General features: G+C 36.1%; 1 protein-coding gene and 1 pseudogene across 1 annotated transcript in view; one reads left to right on the top strand and one right to left on the bottom strand.

Moving 5' to 3' along the window:
- SLC2A13 (solute carrier family 2 member 13) overlaps nucleotides 1–15,200 on the bottom strand; it is a 495,370-nt gene that overhangs the window by 438,749 nt on the left and 41,421 nt on the right. The window lies entirely within an intron of this gene.
- Nucleotides 11,561–12,086, top strand: LOC133042451 (large ribosomal subunit protein eL21-like; annotated as a pseudogene).

Below are 15,200 nucleotides of genomic sequence, written 5' to 3'. Positions count from 1 at the left end.
TTACTAGAATAATTTTACCCCTACTCACATTTTACTCAAATAATTTAATAGTAAAAATACCTAGCTCATTGTTAGCCTTTTTGAACTGCATTTTGCAAAATCCCATATCTATAAACATGTCAGTACCATATTTCAGTGGGCTAATATTTATTTAAAGTCAACCCCCTTCAAGAGAAGGCAGAGTAGGTAGAAAGACATATGATAGAGACAAGGGACAGATGTAGAAGGATGACTGAGTAGATGACCAAAAAAGAGACATATAGCTACATATCATTTAAATCCAGTTTCAAACGACTAATTTCAATTTGATGGAAACTTTTATATAAGTAACTTTAAATACAAAAGAATTAAAAACTTCCTTTTATTAACATTTGTCTTGGAAAAGATCCCCCAAGTCCTGAAGTTTCTTTTCTTCAGTTATGTCTCAACTTGAAGCCTGTGTTTTTCTTCATACTTTTTCTTTATATGATCACTGTATTTATAAGCTGTGGATCTTTTGCTTTCTCTTTCTGATCCTACAAAAGTAAGAAACCAAATTTGGTGTTTTGTTTGTGGATCTGGTGGATCTTTAGTAATCTCAATTTCTGGTCAGGGTGCTACCTTCTTTTATTAGTTGGGTAGGTTAAACTGAAAGGGGAGGGGATCAGAGACATGAGAAGGGAAATTCTCATGTATAACTAGTTTCTTTGGAAATGCAAAGTTGAAAGAAAAAATATGACAGTATTTGGCCATCTCCAATCTTCTAATTAACATCAGAACTTCTTTGTTAAATGACAGCTGACTTCTTGCCAGCAACAATGGAAACTAAGAGACAGTAAAATGGTATTTTCAGTGTGCTGAGAGAATACAACAATTAGTAACCAATACATATACTATATACTAACATAGTGTAATATATTACTATACTGTACTACTTTACTGTACAGTAAGGTACACAAAAGCCCAAGTCCTTGTAGAAGATGCACACATCTGACAATGTACACCAGGCACGTGAACTAACTTACGTGATTGGACGTGCAAACACACATATGTAGGTTCGTGTGTAGGGGACTTACTGTAAATCAGAGGAGGTACTGTAAGTGAAGGGGAAAAGATGGACCTTTGACCAAATCATGGTGAGATAACTGGCCATCCACATGTTAAAAAATGAAACTGAACCCCCACCTTTCACTGTATCAATAAGAGCTGAGTTAAAGAAATACATTCCAAAGAGCAAAAAGCTATAAAGGTTATAACGAGCTGCTGTTTTGTAATGAGACCTTCAAATTTTCAGTTTAACCTACCCGGCTAATAATAGAAGGTAGCACCCTGACCAGAAATTGAGATTACTAAAGATCCACCAGATCCACAAACAAAACACCAAATTTGGTTTCTTACTTTTGTAGGATCAGAAAGAGAAAGCAAAAGATCCACAGCTTATAAATACAGTGATCATATAAAGAAAAAAATGCTGAATATTGGTACAAAAAAACAGAAAGGAAAAAGCATGCTTTATTTTACATATTTGAAGATCTTCAGGAAAAATGAGGAAAAGGTATTTGTAAATAAAAACAAAATTAAAAAGTTAACTCTAAACTACCTTAGGAGCAAGTTTAGAATAAAAACTAATGGCTAAACTGAACCTAAACTTTACTGTAATCTTTCATATTACTAGGAAAAAATTACACTGGGTTTCCATGTTTTCTTTTTATATAATTTATTTTATTTGGAGGCTAATTACAATATAGTAGTGGTTTTTGCCATATATTGACATGAATCAGCCATGGGTGTACATGTGTCCCCATCCTGAGCCCCCCTCCCACCTCCCTGCCCATCCCATCCCTCTGGGTCATCCCAGTGCACCAGCCCTGAGCACCCTGTCTCATGCATCGAACCTGGACTGGCAATCTGTTTCACATATGATAATATACATGTTTCAATGCTGTTCTTTCAAGTCATCCCACCCTCGCCTTCTCCCACAGAGTCCAATAGACTGTTCTATACATCTGTGTCTCTTTTTCTGTCTCACATACAGGGTTATCGTTATCATCTTTCTAAATTCCATATATATGCGTTAGTATACTGTATTGGTGGTTTTCTTTCTGGTTTACTTCCCTCTGTATAACAGGCTCCAGTTTCATCCACCTCATTAGAACTGATTCAAATGTATTCTTGTTAATAGCTGAGTAATATTCCATGGTCTATATGTACCACATCTTTCTTATCCATTTGCCTGCCATTGGACATCTAGGTTGCTTCCATGTCCTAGCTATTGTAAACAGTGTTGCAATGAACACTGGGGTACACGTGTCTCAAACCAGAATTCTGGTTTCCTCAGTGTATATGCTCAGCAGTGGGATTGCTGGGTCATATGGCAGTTCTATTTGCAGTTTTGTAAGGAATCTCCACACTGTTCTCCATAGTGGCTGTACTAGTTTGCATTCCCACCAACAATGTAAGAAGGTTCCCTTTTCTCCACACCCTCTCCAGCATTTATTGCTAGTAGACTTTTGGATAGCAGCCATTCTGACGGGCATGAAATGGTACCTCGTTGTGGTTTTGATTTGCGTTTCCCTGATAATGAGTGCTGTTGAGCATCCTTTCATGTGTTTGTTAGCCATCTGTACGTCTTTGGATTTCATGTTTTCAAGAGGTAGTAAGCTCAGGAAACAAAATTGAAAGAGTTTAAGATAAACATTCAAATTCATTTTGAGTAAGAAAAGTTTCCTAAAATCTCTGTGTGTAACACTACACTAATTAGACACTAAAGTTAGAGAAAAGTCTTCCATTTGAAAACTTGAATTATATATGTATCTTGCTTTATCTATCTTTATGAGAACTTGATGATTGGTGCAAGAGTAAAAACTCACTGTTCCTCATTTTTAAAGTGATATTTACTGAAAAAGTCAATAGTCAGCTAGTTAAATGCAGATAAAATTACCATTTTCCAGTATCTATTTAACAATTTTTATATAGACCTCCTTTCATCAATCTCTCTAAATAACTTTTTATTTTATCTCAATGAATGAGATAAATCTATACATTTCAATCACTAAAAAAATCTCTCAGTTAATTTTGCAGATTATAGACTGTTGCACAATTTGTAACATCTCAATTTTTAAAGCCAAAAGCCAAAAGAGAGAAAATTCAGTTCCAGGAGTACTCTCTGGAACTTTCACAAGCAAATCATCCCAATATTTACTTGAAACCCAAATTTGCTCTCCCTTAGATAAACAGTAGAAAAAGGAGTTATCCTGGCCAATATTTCATTTGAAGCATGATGTCTATATACCTAAATTAGTATAAAACTGGAAAAAAAAAAAAAAAAAACAGCTTCTGTGTCTTGGTTCAGAATCACACAGCAGCTGTGAAAAGGGTTTTATTCTTCCACTTCTAAGTCAGTACATCAAAACATTCACCCAGAAGCTTGCCAGCAACTTCCATACTAATTGTAGAAATGCCAAAGCTAAGAAATGACAATAGCCACACACATTCACTTGGACTACTAAGCCTGGGCTATTTACAACTGGAGAAATGATTCCAATCAGAAAGTCAAAGAGGATAGATTAAAGAAGGTGTGCAACTCCAAAAATGTTATTGACTTAACTTCATCTTGTTTTATTCAACTTAACTCATAAAAATAATGACTCTAATTTCATGAACTGTTTTTTATTCCTTTTGATAAAACCAAGCATTGAGTATTTATGCAACACATGTCAAACACTGGGTTATTTCACTCTTGTGGTCTTCGTTTAAAAAAAAACCTTCAGTATCCGTTATAAATATAATTCCATATCAAGTCCATTTCTTATAATTGAGTGGTCTTAAATTTTTAACGTTTAAAAAACAAATAATAAATGCAATTTTCTTCCATTTCAACTTAAATGAAAACATCTAGGGTGAAGTAATTATTTATTGATGAAAGAAGGCAGGAAAGAATATATATGACAATGGTTCTAAAAAAATCTAACAGACTCCCACAGCACAAAGAATTTCTTTTCATGATCAAGAGAATCTCAATCCAACTGAGTGTCCTACAGCTTTCTGCTTATTAAAATTACCAAAATGGAATCCATTACAAGTTTGTTATATCTCATAACAGTATATCAGTATACTGTTTCCATCACAACAAATACAACAGAATATTTAATCGAGACTATTAATATTCTATCAAGATGCTATTTGATGCTACTGTAAAATACTAAAGTGTTAGTAGTGAGAAGCAATAGGAGAAATCATGATGAATCACTGTCATATTATTAGAAACCCTTCAAAAATCTGTACTTTGATGGTTAATTTAGTAAATCAAAATTCATGAAACTTGAATGTAAAAATGATTTCAAAGAAAAATACTTTTTCCCTAAAAACTTAAACACTGATATCTTTACAATTAAATGACAAAACAATCCCCTCCTTTTTATGTGCAATGTAATACTATTTTATTTATGAGTGAAAGTCGCTCAGTCATGTCTGACTCTTTGTGACTCCAGGCCAGAATACTGGAGTACGTAACCTTCCCCTTTTCCTGGGGAACTTCCCGACCCAGGAATTGAACCTAGGTCTCCCACATTGCAGGCTGATTCTTTACCAACTGAGCCACAAGGGAAGCCCATTTTATTTATAGTATAATTCCTATCCTTTTAAAATAATTTGGCTGTTTAGGTCACTTCAGGTTGCAATGGAGAAGTTAGATGTCTATGCCATATAGAATTTTTATAGAATCCTAGTAGATATCTAACAGCATTTTTTAAATAACCAGGTTTTGAGTAGTAGCTGAGAGATCTAACCATGTTGATAAAAATAGTCAGAAGAATCTATAATTATTGTATAACCTCAGTGGTTTATTTTCAGTGTATACCATCACTGATGATACCATGATATCATAACACTCAATCTTAAAAAGTATAAAGTCTAGCTCAAAAAAACTGAGTAAGTGGAGAACTAATATTTAAGTGAGACCAGAAAGAAAAAATGAAAGAAACTCTAGCCATAGTAGGCAACATAACCAGGATTGTCATCATGAAAATAAAGTGCTGAGGTTATACAATAACTATAGATTCTTCTGGCTATTTTATTAACACAGTTAGATCTCTCTGCTACCACTCAAAACCTAATTATTTAAAAAATACTGCTATCTACTGAAGAAGTGAAGTTGCTCAGTTGTGTCCGACTCTGCGATCCCATGGATTGCAGCCTACCAGGCTCCTCCATCCATGGAATTTTCCAGGTAAGAGTACTAGAGATGGGTTGCCATTTTCTTCTCCAGGGGATCTTCCTGACCCAGGGATTGAACCCAGGTTTCCCACATTGCAGGCAGATGCTTTACCCTCTGAGCCACCATGGAAGCCCCCTAAAATTCTACATGGCATAGACACCTTCTAACTTCTCCATTGCAATCTGAAGTGACCTAAACAGCCAAATTATTTTAAGAGGATAGGAATATTTAATTGTGATAGTATACTACAAAATTTAACCACAGTGAAGGTGACGTAAATCAGGAGATGATTAATAATGATTTCTTGAACATCTACTATGAGCCTGGTTTTATATATATGCTTTCATTTTAATTCTCGCAACTGTACTCTGGAATAAGCATTGTTAGCTCTATAATAGAACTAACTAAAGAATCAGAAGCCTGAATGAAGTAAACAAAACACCCAAGGTCACACAGCCAGTAAATGGCAAGACCATTTGATCTGAATATTCATGCTCATGTAGCCCCACAGTGTCTCTAAAAATATTTACATTTGCCCCACTTTTCAAAATGTTTTAAGAAATTTACACATTGAAAACAATTTAAGATAGCACACACATGTACACACATACACATACACACAAATTAAAAGGAGCCATCTAATGGATGTAACTAAATGCAGACATTTAAGATTATTTATTAAATAATTTTGAGTCCTTTGAATACGCCTCCAGGTAAAGAGGTCTGGCCAGAAAGTTTTAGGCCTGTGTGTCATAATACTTAAAGCAGTGACTGGAAAAACAAGCTGTACTGAGTATAATATTCAGGTAATGGCTCCAAAGTCAGCCATAAAACAAACCCATTGACATTTCTTCCAAACTCGCTTAACTACAATATAACTACTGTAATGGAAAAGTGAATATTACATGAGATCTAGTCAAGGAAATAATATGCACTCTTTTAGGAAATGACAGAATAGAAAAGGCTTTCAGCTCCTTCAAACTACCTAACGAACATTCACTGTGAGAAGATGACCCACATGTTTTCAAAACAAAAGTAAGATATTAGTGAGCAATAATAATCACTCATTCAGAAAATATCAAATACATACTATAAGATGCCTAAATAAAGAGACCTGTAATATAGCTTGAGATACAAAACAATTAATAATAATGCATAATAATAGGTGTGAAATGAACACTAACAATAAGAAGCACTCTTAAATTCATAGGAGGCAAAGAGTACTGGATTTGCCAGGCATTTTCATCAAACTTCTAGGCTTGAAGTAAAAAAGAGGTAACTTAATGTAAAGAAAATTATTACATCTTAATGAACGATTATATCACAACTGCATAATTATGAAAAGCTAACTCCTTAACTTGAATTTTTAAATGCTTCTTTTCTTCTAGAATCATGAGATTTAACAATTAAGACTTAATTTTAATACTCCTATGGAAATTAATTCAACTTAGTTAGCTATTAAAGCAAATCACAGAGTCGTATATGGAGAGAGCAAAGTATATGGATTTCCCTAACAGACAATATTCAATTTACACCTCTGCCACTTACACCTCATCCATACGTGACCACTGGCTTCCCAGGTGGCACAACGGTAAAGAATTCACTTGTCAATACGGGAGATGCAAGAGACGTGGGTTTGATCATTGGGTTGGGAAGATCCCCTGGAGTAGAAAATAGCACCCCACTCCAGGATTGGTGCCTGGAGAATTCCCATGGACAGAGGAGCCTGGCAGGCTACCGTCCATGGGGTCGCACAGAGTCAGAAAAGACTGAGGGACTAAGCATAGCACAGCACAGTACTACATCTGCTGAAGAGAAGAGAGAGACAGGAAACGGAGAAAAATACATTTATCTATGATCTCCAAGTCTTTACGGTATCCACTAACAGAAATATTATATTCAGAAAAGTGCATACAAATTAACGAAAGAAATTATATATTATTCATTTAATGTTTCTGAATAATTTTTATGGTATTTAGTAATAAAGTTAATTCTCTTTTATAAACCTTCAATAAGATGAACTATTAATTTTGTCAATGATATAGATTTTGCACATATATATATATATATATATATATGTTAAGCAATATGAAGAAACAAGTCAGAGAAAAAAGAAATCAAAATTGGAAAAAGAAGATGTAAAATTCTGTGTGCAGGTGACATGATACTATACATAAAAAATCCTAAAGAGGCTACCAGAAAGTGAGCTCATCAATGAATTCAGTAAAGTTGCAGGATACAAAATTAGTATGCAGAAATTTTTCTATACATTAATAAGAAAAGATCAGAAAGAAAAATTAAGGAAACAATCCCACTGACCATTGTATCAAATTTTTTTTTAATCCCTACAAATAAAACCTACCTAAGGAGGGAAAGGAGAACTAAAAAGCCTCTTGATGAAAGTGAAAGAGAAGAGTGAAAAGGTTGGCTTAAAGCTCAACATTCAGAAAACTAAGATCATGGCATCCGGTCCCGTCACTTCATGGCAAATAGATGGAGAAACAGTGGAAACAGTGGCTGACTTTATTTTGGGGGGCTCCAAAATCACTGCAGATGGTGATTGCAGCCATGAAATCAAAAGATGCTTACTCCTTGGAAGGTAAGTTATGACCAACCTAGACAGCATATTAAAAAGCAGAGACATTACTTTGTCAACAAAGGTCCATCCATCTAGTCAAGGCTATGGTTTTTCCAGTAGTCATGTATGGATGTGAGAGTTGGACTATAAAGAAAGCTGAGCACCGAAGAACTGATGCTTTTGAACTGTGGTGTTGGTGAAGACTCTTGAGAGTCCCTTGAACTGCAAGGAGATCCAACCAGTCTATCCTAAAAGAGACCAGTCCTGGGTGTTGATTGGAAGGACTGATGTTGAAGCTGAAACTCCAATACTTTGGCCACCTGATGCAAAGAGTTGACTCATTGAAAAAGACCCTGATGCTGGGAAAGATTGAGGGCATGAGGAGAAGGAGATGACAGAGGATACGATGGATGGATGGTATCACTGACTCAATGGACATGAGTTTGGGTAAACTCCAGGAGTTGGTGATGGACAGGGAAGCCTGGCGTGCTGTGGTTCATGGGGGTGCAAAGAGTCAGACATGACTGAGCAACTGAACTGAACTGAAGGAGGCAAAAGACCTATACACCAAAAACTGTAAGATACTGATCATGGGAAATGAAGATGACACAAACAGATGTAAAGATATATCATGGTCTTGGGCTTCAAGAATTGATACTGTTAAAGTGACTATACTACCCAAGGTAATCTACAGAGTCAATGTCCATTGCTATTAAATTATCAACAGCATTTTTCACAGAACTAGAACAAGTAATTTTAAAATTTGTATGGAAACACAAAGACTCCGAATAGCAAAAGCAATCTTGAGGAAGAAAAATAAAGCTGGAGGAATCATGTTTCCTGACTTCAGGCTACACTACAAAGCTACAGAAATCAAAATATCACGGCCCTGGCATAAAAACAGAAATACAGATCAATGGAACAGGATAGAAAGCCCAGAAATAAACCCAAAAACCTATGGCCAATTAATCTATGACAAAAGAGGCAAGAATAGATAACAGAAAAAAAGATAGTCTCTTCAATAAGTGATGCTGGGAAAACAGGAGAGCTACATATAAAAAAATGAAAGTAGAATATTCTCTAACACCATATACAAAAATAAACTCAATATGGATTAAAGAACATTCTCTGACCTAAACAGCAGCACTACCTTTTGGGCACCACCTCCCAGAGTAATGAAGATAGAAACAAAAATAAACAAATGGGACCAAATTAAATTCAAAAGCTTTTGCACAGCAAAGGAAACCATTTAAAAAAAAACAAAAACAAAAAGACAACCCAGGAACTTGGGAAACATATTTGCAAAAAATGCTATCAGCAATGAATTAATTTCTAAATTATAAACAGCTCATACAGCTCAATATATTTAAAAACTAAAACAAAAAATGGGAAGATCTAAATAGAAATTTATTCAAAAATGACATACAGATGGCCAACAAGCACACAAAAAAAAATTGCTCTGATTATTAGAGATTTTTTACTATTAAACATTTCTGATTATTAGAGAAAGGCCAAAACTACAAGATATTATCTCATATGATCAGAACGGCCATCACCAAATAATCTACAAACAGTGAATGCTGCAGAGGGTATGGAGAAAAAGGAACCCTCCTACACTATTGGTAGAAATGTAAATTGGTACAGCCACTTTAGAGAACAGTATGGAGGCTCCTTTAAAAACTAAAAATAGAGTTACCATATGATTTGTGGATCCCACTCCTGAGCATACATCTGGAAAAAATTATCATTTGAAGAGATACACTCACCCCAGTGTTCACTGTAGCACTATTTACAATAGCCAAGACTTGGAGGCAATCTAAATTGCCATCTACAGATGAATGGATAATGAAGATACGGTATAAATAAACAATGGAATATTGCTCGGCCATAAAAACAATGAAATAATGCCATTTGTAGTAACACAGATTAATCTAGAGATTATCATACTAAGTGAAGTAAGCCAGACACGTAAAGACAAATATCATATGATAGCACTTATATGTGGAATCTTTTAAAAAAATGATACAATTGAGCTTCTTTACAAGACAGAAATAGAGGCACAGACAGAGAACACAAGCTTATGGTTACCCAAGGTGAAAGTTAGGGGGTGAGGAGGAATAAATTAGGACTTTGAGATTAACATATACACACTACCATGTATGAAATAAATAACCAACAAGGAGCTACCATACAGCACAGAGAACTATACTCAACATTTGTAATAATCTACAAGGGAAAAGGACCTGAAAAAGAATATATATACACATACATACATATATAAATATGTACACATACATACACATATATGAATAACTGAATCACTTTGCTATACACCTAAAACACAACACTGTATATCAACAATACTTCAATTTTTTTAAAAAACAGTGTCTAGAGATGCTATCTTGCTACAATGGAAATGTAGAATATAATAATTATACATGAACTGTGGTGAGAAGAGGAAAGAATGATGCTTATCTTCCACAGAAAGTAGTTTCTTTCAATAGTTTCTTAACCACTTAGCAAACAGCTCATGTTTTTAAATCTCCTAATCATTTGCCATTTAAACTTTTTTTTTCAAAGAAGGCATCACTCACATGTTCTTTACTTGCTATAACTTTTTAAATCTTGAATTTCATCAACAGTTTCATATTAAATCATTATTGTGCACCACTAATTTTATAAAGCTCATTATTACTTAAGTGTAATCAGTTTAAGAGAGCCATTTGTAATCATTATACAAGAGCTATTATTATTATGGTTTCCTTCTCTAAGACAAGGTTTATAAACACATTCTTTACTGAAGGTTTTCTAACAACAAAGCTATTATAAATCAAGGCGATAAGGTGCCCTCAGAAAGGCATGAATGCAATCTGATGTAAACTAATCAGTCATATTAGTTTTAACAACGAGTATATTAACAGAATGCCAATTGGTCTGCATGGAATCTAGGATGAGAAAAAGATGCCAAAGTGGAAGACTTGCCCATGTGTTTCTGGCATTGAAAGGTTAAAGAATTCCCTGAAAAAAAAGCAGTGGAAGAGTACGTGACTTGGTAGATCTCCCTCCAGATTGGAAGTAAATGGAAAATGAATATTTAAATATCACCAACTATAATACCAAACCACCTTACCTGTCTCCTAAAAAACCTCTATGCAGGTCAAGAAGCAACAGTTAGAAATGGACATGGAACAACAAACTGGTTCCAAATTGGGAAAGGAGTATATCAAGGCTGTATACTGTCACCTTGCTTATTTAACTTATATTCAGAGTACATCATGCAAAATGCCAGTCTGGATCAATCACAAGTTGGAATCAAGACTGCAGGAGAAATATCAACAACCTCAGATATGCAGATGACCCCGCTGTAATGGCAGAAAGTAAAGAGGAACTTAAAAGCCTCTTGATGAGGATGAAAGAGGAGAGTGAAAAAGTTGGCTTAAAACTCAACATCCAAAAAACTAAGATCATGGCATCTGGTCCCATCACTTTCATGGCAAATAGTAGGGGGGAAAGTGGAAGTAGTAGCATACTTTCTTTTCTTGGGCTCTGAAATCTCAGTAGACAGTGACTGCAGCCATGAAATTAAGACACTTGTTCCTTGGAAGGAAAGCTATAACAAACCTAGATAGCACATTAAAAAGCAAAGACATCACTTTCAAGCCATGGTTTTTCCAGTGGTTATGTAGAGACATGAGGGTTGGACCATAAAGAAGGCCAAGCAATGAAGAACTGTTGCTTTCAAACTCCCAATAAGAACTGGGAGAAAAATCGCTTTTCAGCCAGAACCGCCATCTTCCAGTAATTTGCCAAAATGACCAACACAAAGGGAAAGAGGAGGGGCACCCGCTACATGTTCTCTAGGCCTTTTAGAAAACATGGAGTTGTTCCTTTGGCCACATACATGCAAATCTACAAGAAGGGTGATATTGTAGATACCAAGGGGATGGGATGTTCAAAAAGGAATGCACCACAAATGATACCATGGCAAAACTGGGAGAGTCTACAATGTTACCCAGCATGCTGTTGGCATCATTGTAAACAAACAAATTAAGGGCAGGATTCTTGCCAAGAGAATTAATGTGTGTATCGAGCATATTAAGCACTCTTAGAGCCAAGATAGCTTCCTAAAACGTGTGAAGGAAAATGATCAGAAAAAGAAGGAAGCCAAAGAGAAAGGGACTTGGGTTCAGCTGAAGCGCCAGCCTGCTCCACCCAGAGAAGCACACTTTGTGAGGACCAATGGAAAGGAACCTGAACTGTTGGAACCCATTCCCTATGAATTCATGGCTTGAAGGGTGTAAAAATAAAGACCTGGACTGTAAAAAAAAAAGAACTGAGAGAAAAATCAAATTTATAGATTTGAAAATTGAGAGCCATCACCTGAACATTAGTCACCCCAGTAAAGTTAAACCATCCAATGAGGTCCTGTTTGAACAGCTTATTCTGTATCTCTCCTTAAATGTCAACCTTCTCAATCAAGTATTCAAATGAAAGAGTACTTGACTTGGTAGATTTCCCTCCAGACTGGAAATAAATGGAAAATGAATATTTAAATATCACCAACTATAATATAGACCACCTTTTAGTTACATATATGTATAAGTCACAGATAGTGATAAATATCAAACAATGCTCAAGATAGCTCCTTACAACAAAGAACTATCCAGTCTAATAAATCATACTGCCGAGACTAAAAAAATCCATAGTTAGGAGAAAAGAAATAAGGCCTCTCTCTACCACTTATCGGAGAAGGCAATGGCAACCCACTCCAGTGTTCTTGCCTGGAGAATCCCAGGGACGGCGGAGCCTGGTGGGCTGCCGTCTATGGGGTCGCACAGAGTCGGACACAACTGAAGCGACTTAGCAGCAGCAGCAGCAGCTACCACTTATTATTAGTTTAAAACTTTCTTTAACATCTCTAAGTTTCAATTCCCTCATTTGTATAAAAGGGAAGAAAAACTACTTTTAAATTTATATAACATTTGCCCCATTTAGTATACAGTTCTTTGAATTTTGATAAATACAAAGTAATGTAACCACTACCACCATTAAGATGAGGATTTCCACCACCATAAAGCTTTCCTTTGTGCTGTCTATTGCAGTTGAACAGAAGCCCCACACCTAGTGACTTAGGGTTTGACATCCCTGTAATTTTACCTTCTCTACAATGTCATATAAATGTTATTGTCCAATATGTAGCCTTTGAGTCTGATTTATCCCCTTAATGGATCTGAGATTCAAACATGTTATGGTCGTGCATATATGAGTACTTCAATCTGAATTCAGTATTGGCCACTGGTGAAATAAATGGTCGACATCCATGTGTAAAGTTGTCCCTTGTGTTGTTGAGAAAGGGTGTTTGCTATGACCAGTGCATTTTCTTGGCAGAATTCTCTGCTCTTTGCCCTGTTTCATTTTGTACTCCAAGGCCAAACTTGCCTGTTACTCCAGGTATCTCTTGACTTCCTACTTTTGCATCCCAACCCCTTATGATGAAGAGGACATCTTTTTTGGGTGTTAGTTCTAGAAGGTCTTGTAGGTCTTCATAGAACCATTCAACTTCAGTTTCGTAGGCATTAGTGTTTGGGGCATAGACTTGGATTACTGTGATACTGAATGGTTTGCCTTAGCATCGAACAGAGATCATTCTGTCATTTTTGAGATTGTCCCCAAGTACTGCATTTTGGACTCTTTTGTTGATTATGAAGGGTACTCCATTTCTTCTAAGGGATTCTTGTCCACAGCAGTAGATACAATGGTCATCTGAATTAAAATTGTCCATTCCTGTCCATTTTAGTTCACTGATTCCTAAGATGTCGATGTTCACTCTTGCCATCTCCTGCTTGATCACATTCAATTTACCTTGATTCATGGACCTATCATTCCAGGTTCCTATGCAATACTGTTCTTCACAGCATCAGACTTTACTTTCATCAGCAGACACAGCCACAACTGAGCATCGTTTCAGCTTTGGCTCAGCCACCTCATTCCTTCTGGAGCTGTTAGGAACTGTCTTCTGCTCTTCCCCAGTAGTGTACTGGACACTTTTCAACCTGGGGGGCTCATCTTTGGTTTCATATCTTTTTGCTTTTTATACAGTTCATGGGGTTATCACAGCCAGAATACTGGAGCAGTTTGCCATTCTCTCTTCCATCAGACCACATTTTGTCAGAACTTTTCACTATGACCTGTCTGTCTTGGGTGGCCCTGCTTCACTGAGTTATACAAGCTCCTTTGCCGTGACAAGGTAACGATCCGTGAAGAGATAGAAGTTTATCCCTTTCATCAACTCTAAGAAGCTTTCAGCTATTACCTTTTCCTTTTTTACTGAACCCAACTTTTTTGCTCTCCTTCTGGGATTTTGATATCATAAATTTTAGAACCTCTAATATTGTCCCGTAGGTCTCTTAGGATTAGTTAATTAAAATCCTCTTTTTTTTCTTTTTTGGATAATGTCTATTATTTGAGTAATTTCTACGGATCTATTTTCTCCCTTCTGCTAAAACATCTATGCAAAGTTTTTTTTTTTTTTGCTTTTTTAAATTTCAGATAGTGTTAACTTTCAGTTATAAAATACTCATGTGGTTATTTTTAGAGTTTTCATTTGTTTTTGCTGAGAACATCTATCTTTCCATTTAAGAGTATTCATGTTTATCTCTTGGATTATGGTTATAAGTGCTGTTTTAAATTCTTTGCCTGATCAAACCCATTTTCTGGATTATCTTGCAATCAGCATCTGTTAATGTTTCCTTTGAGAATTGGTCAGAGCTCCCAGGTTCTTTGAGAGTAATTCTGGATTATATTCCAGATATACTGAATAATATGTTGTGAGTCTGGATACTGATAAAATCCTTTTGCAAATGCTGATCACTTTGTTTGTTTGTTTGAGTGAAGTGAAGTGAAGTCGTTCAGTCGTGTCAGACTCTGCGACTCCATGGACTGTAGTCCACCAGGCTCCTCCCTCCATGGGATTCTCCAGGCAAGAGTACTGGAGTAGGTTGCCATTTCCTTCTCCAGGGGATCTTCCCGACTCAGGAATCGAACCCGGGTCTCCTGCATTTCAGGCAGACTCTTTAACCTCTGAGCTACCAGGGAAGTAGTCAATACAAATTCTGTCCTGCCTTCTGCAGGAAATGGTTCAATGTTAAATCAGTTTTCAACAGCTGATGTTATTGGGATTATTTAGTCAACAGTCTGGGACTTGAATGGTAGTTTACACCAAAGTTCAGTAACCTTTGTCATGCCCCTTTGGGCATAACTGATGCATGCATATGCAGTTTAGGGGTGAACTTGGGACTTGTATGGATTTACACACAAAGAACGAGCTCCCCTTTTCAGCTCTGTCTTCTCCAAAATTTACCTAACACTCTCTCGCTCCCAGGGTCCCTTCTTCACAATCTATAGTCTAGAAGTTCAAGATTTCTCTCG

Source organism: Dama dama, chromosome 3 (genome assembly GCF_033118175.1).
Source record: "Dama dama isolate Ldn47 chromosome 3, ASM3311817v1, whole genome shotgun sequence".
NCBI lineage: Eukaryota > Metazoa > Chordata > Mammalia > Artiodactyla > Cervidae > Dama > Dama dama.
This window is presented reverse-complemented; position numbering and strand designations above follow the sequence as displayed.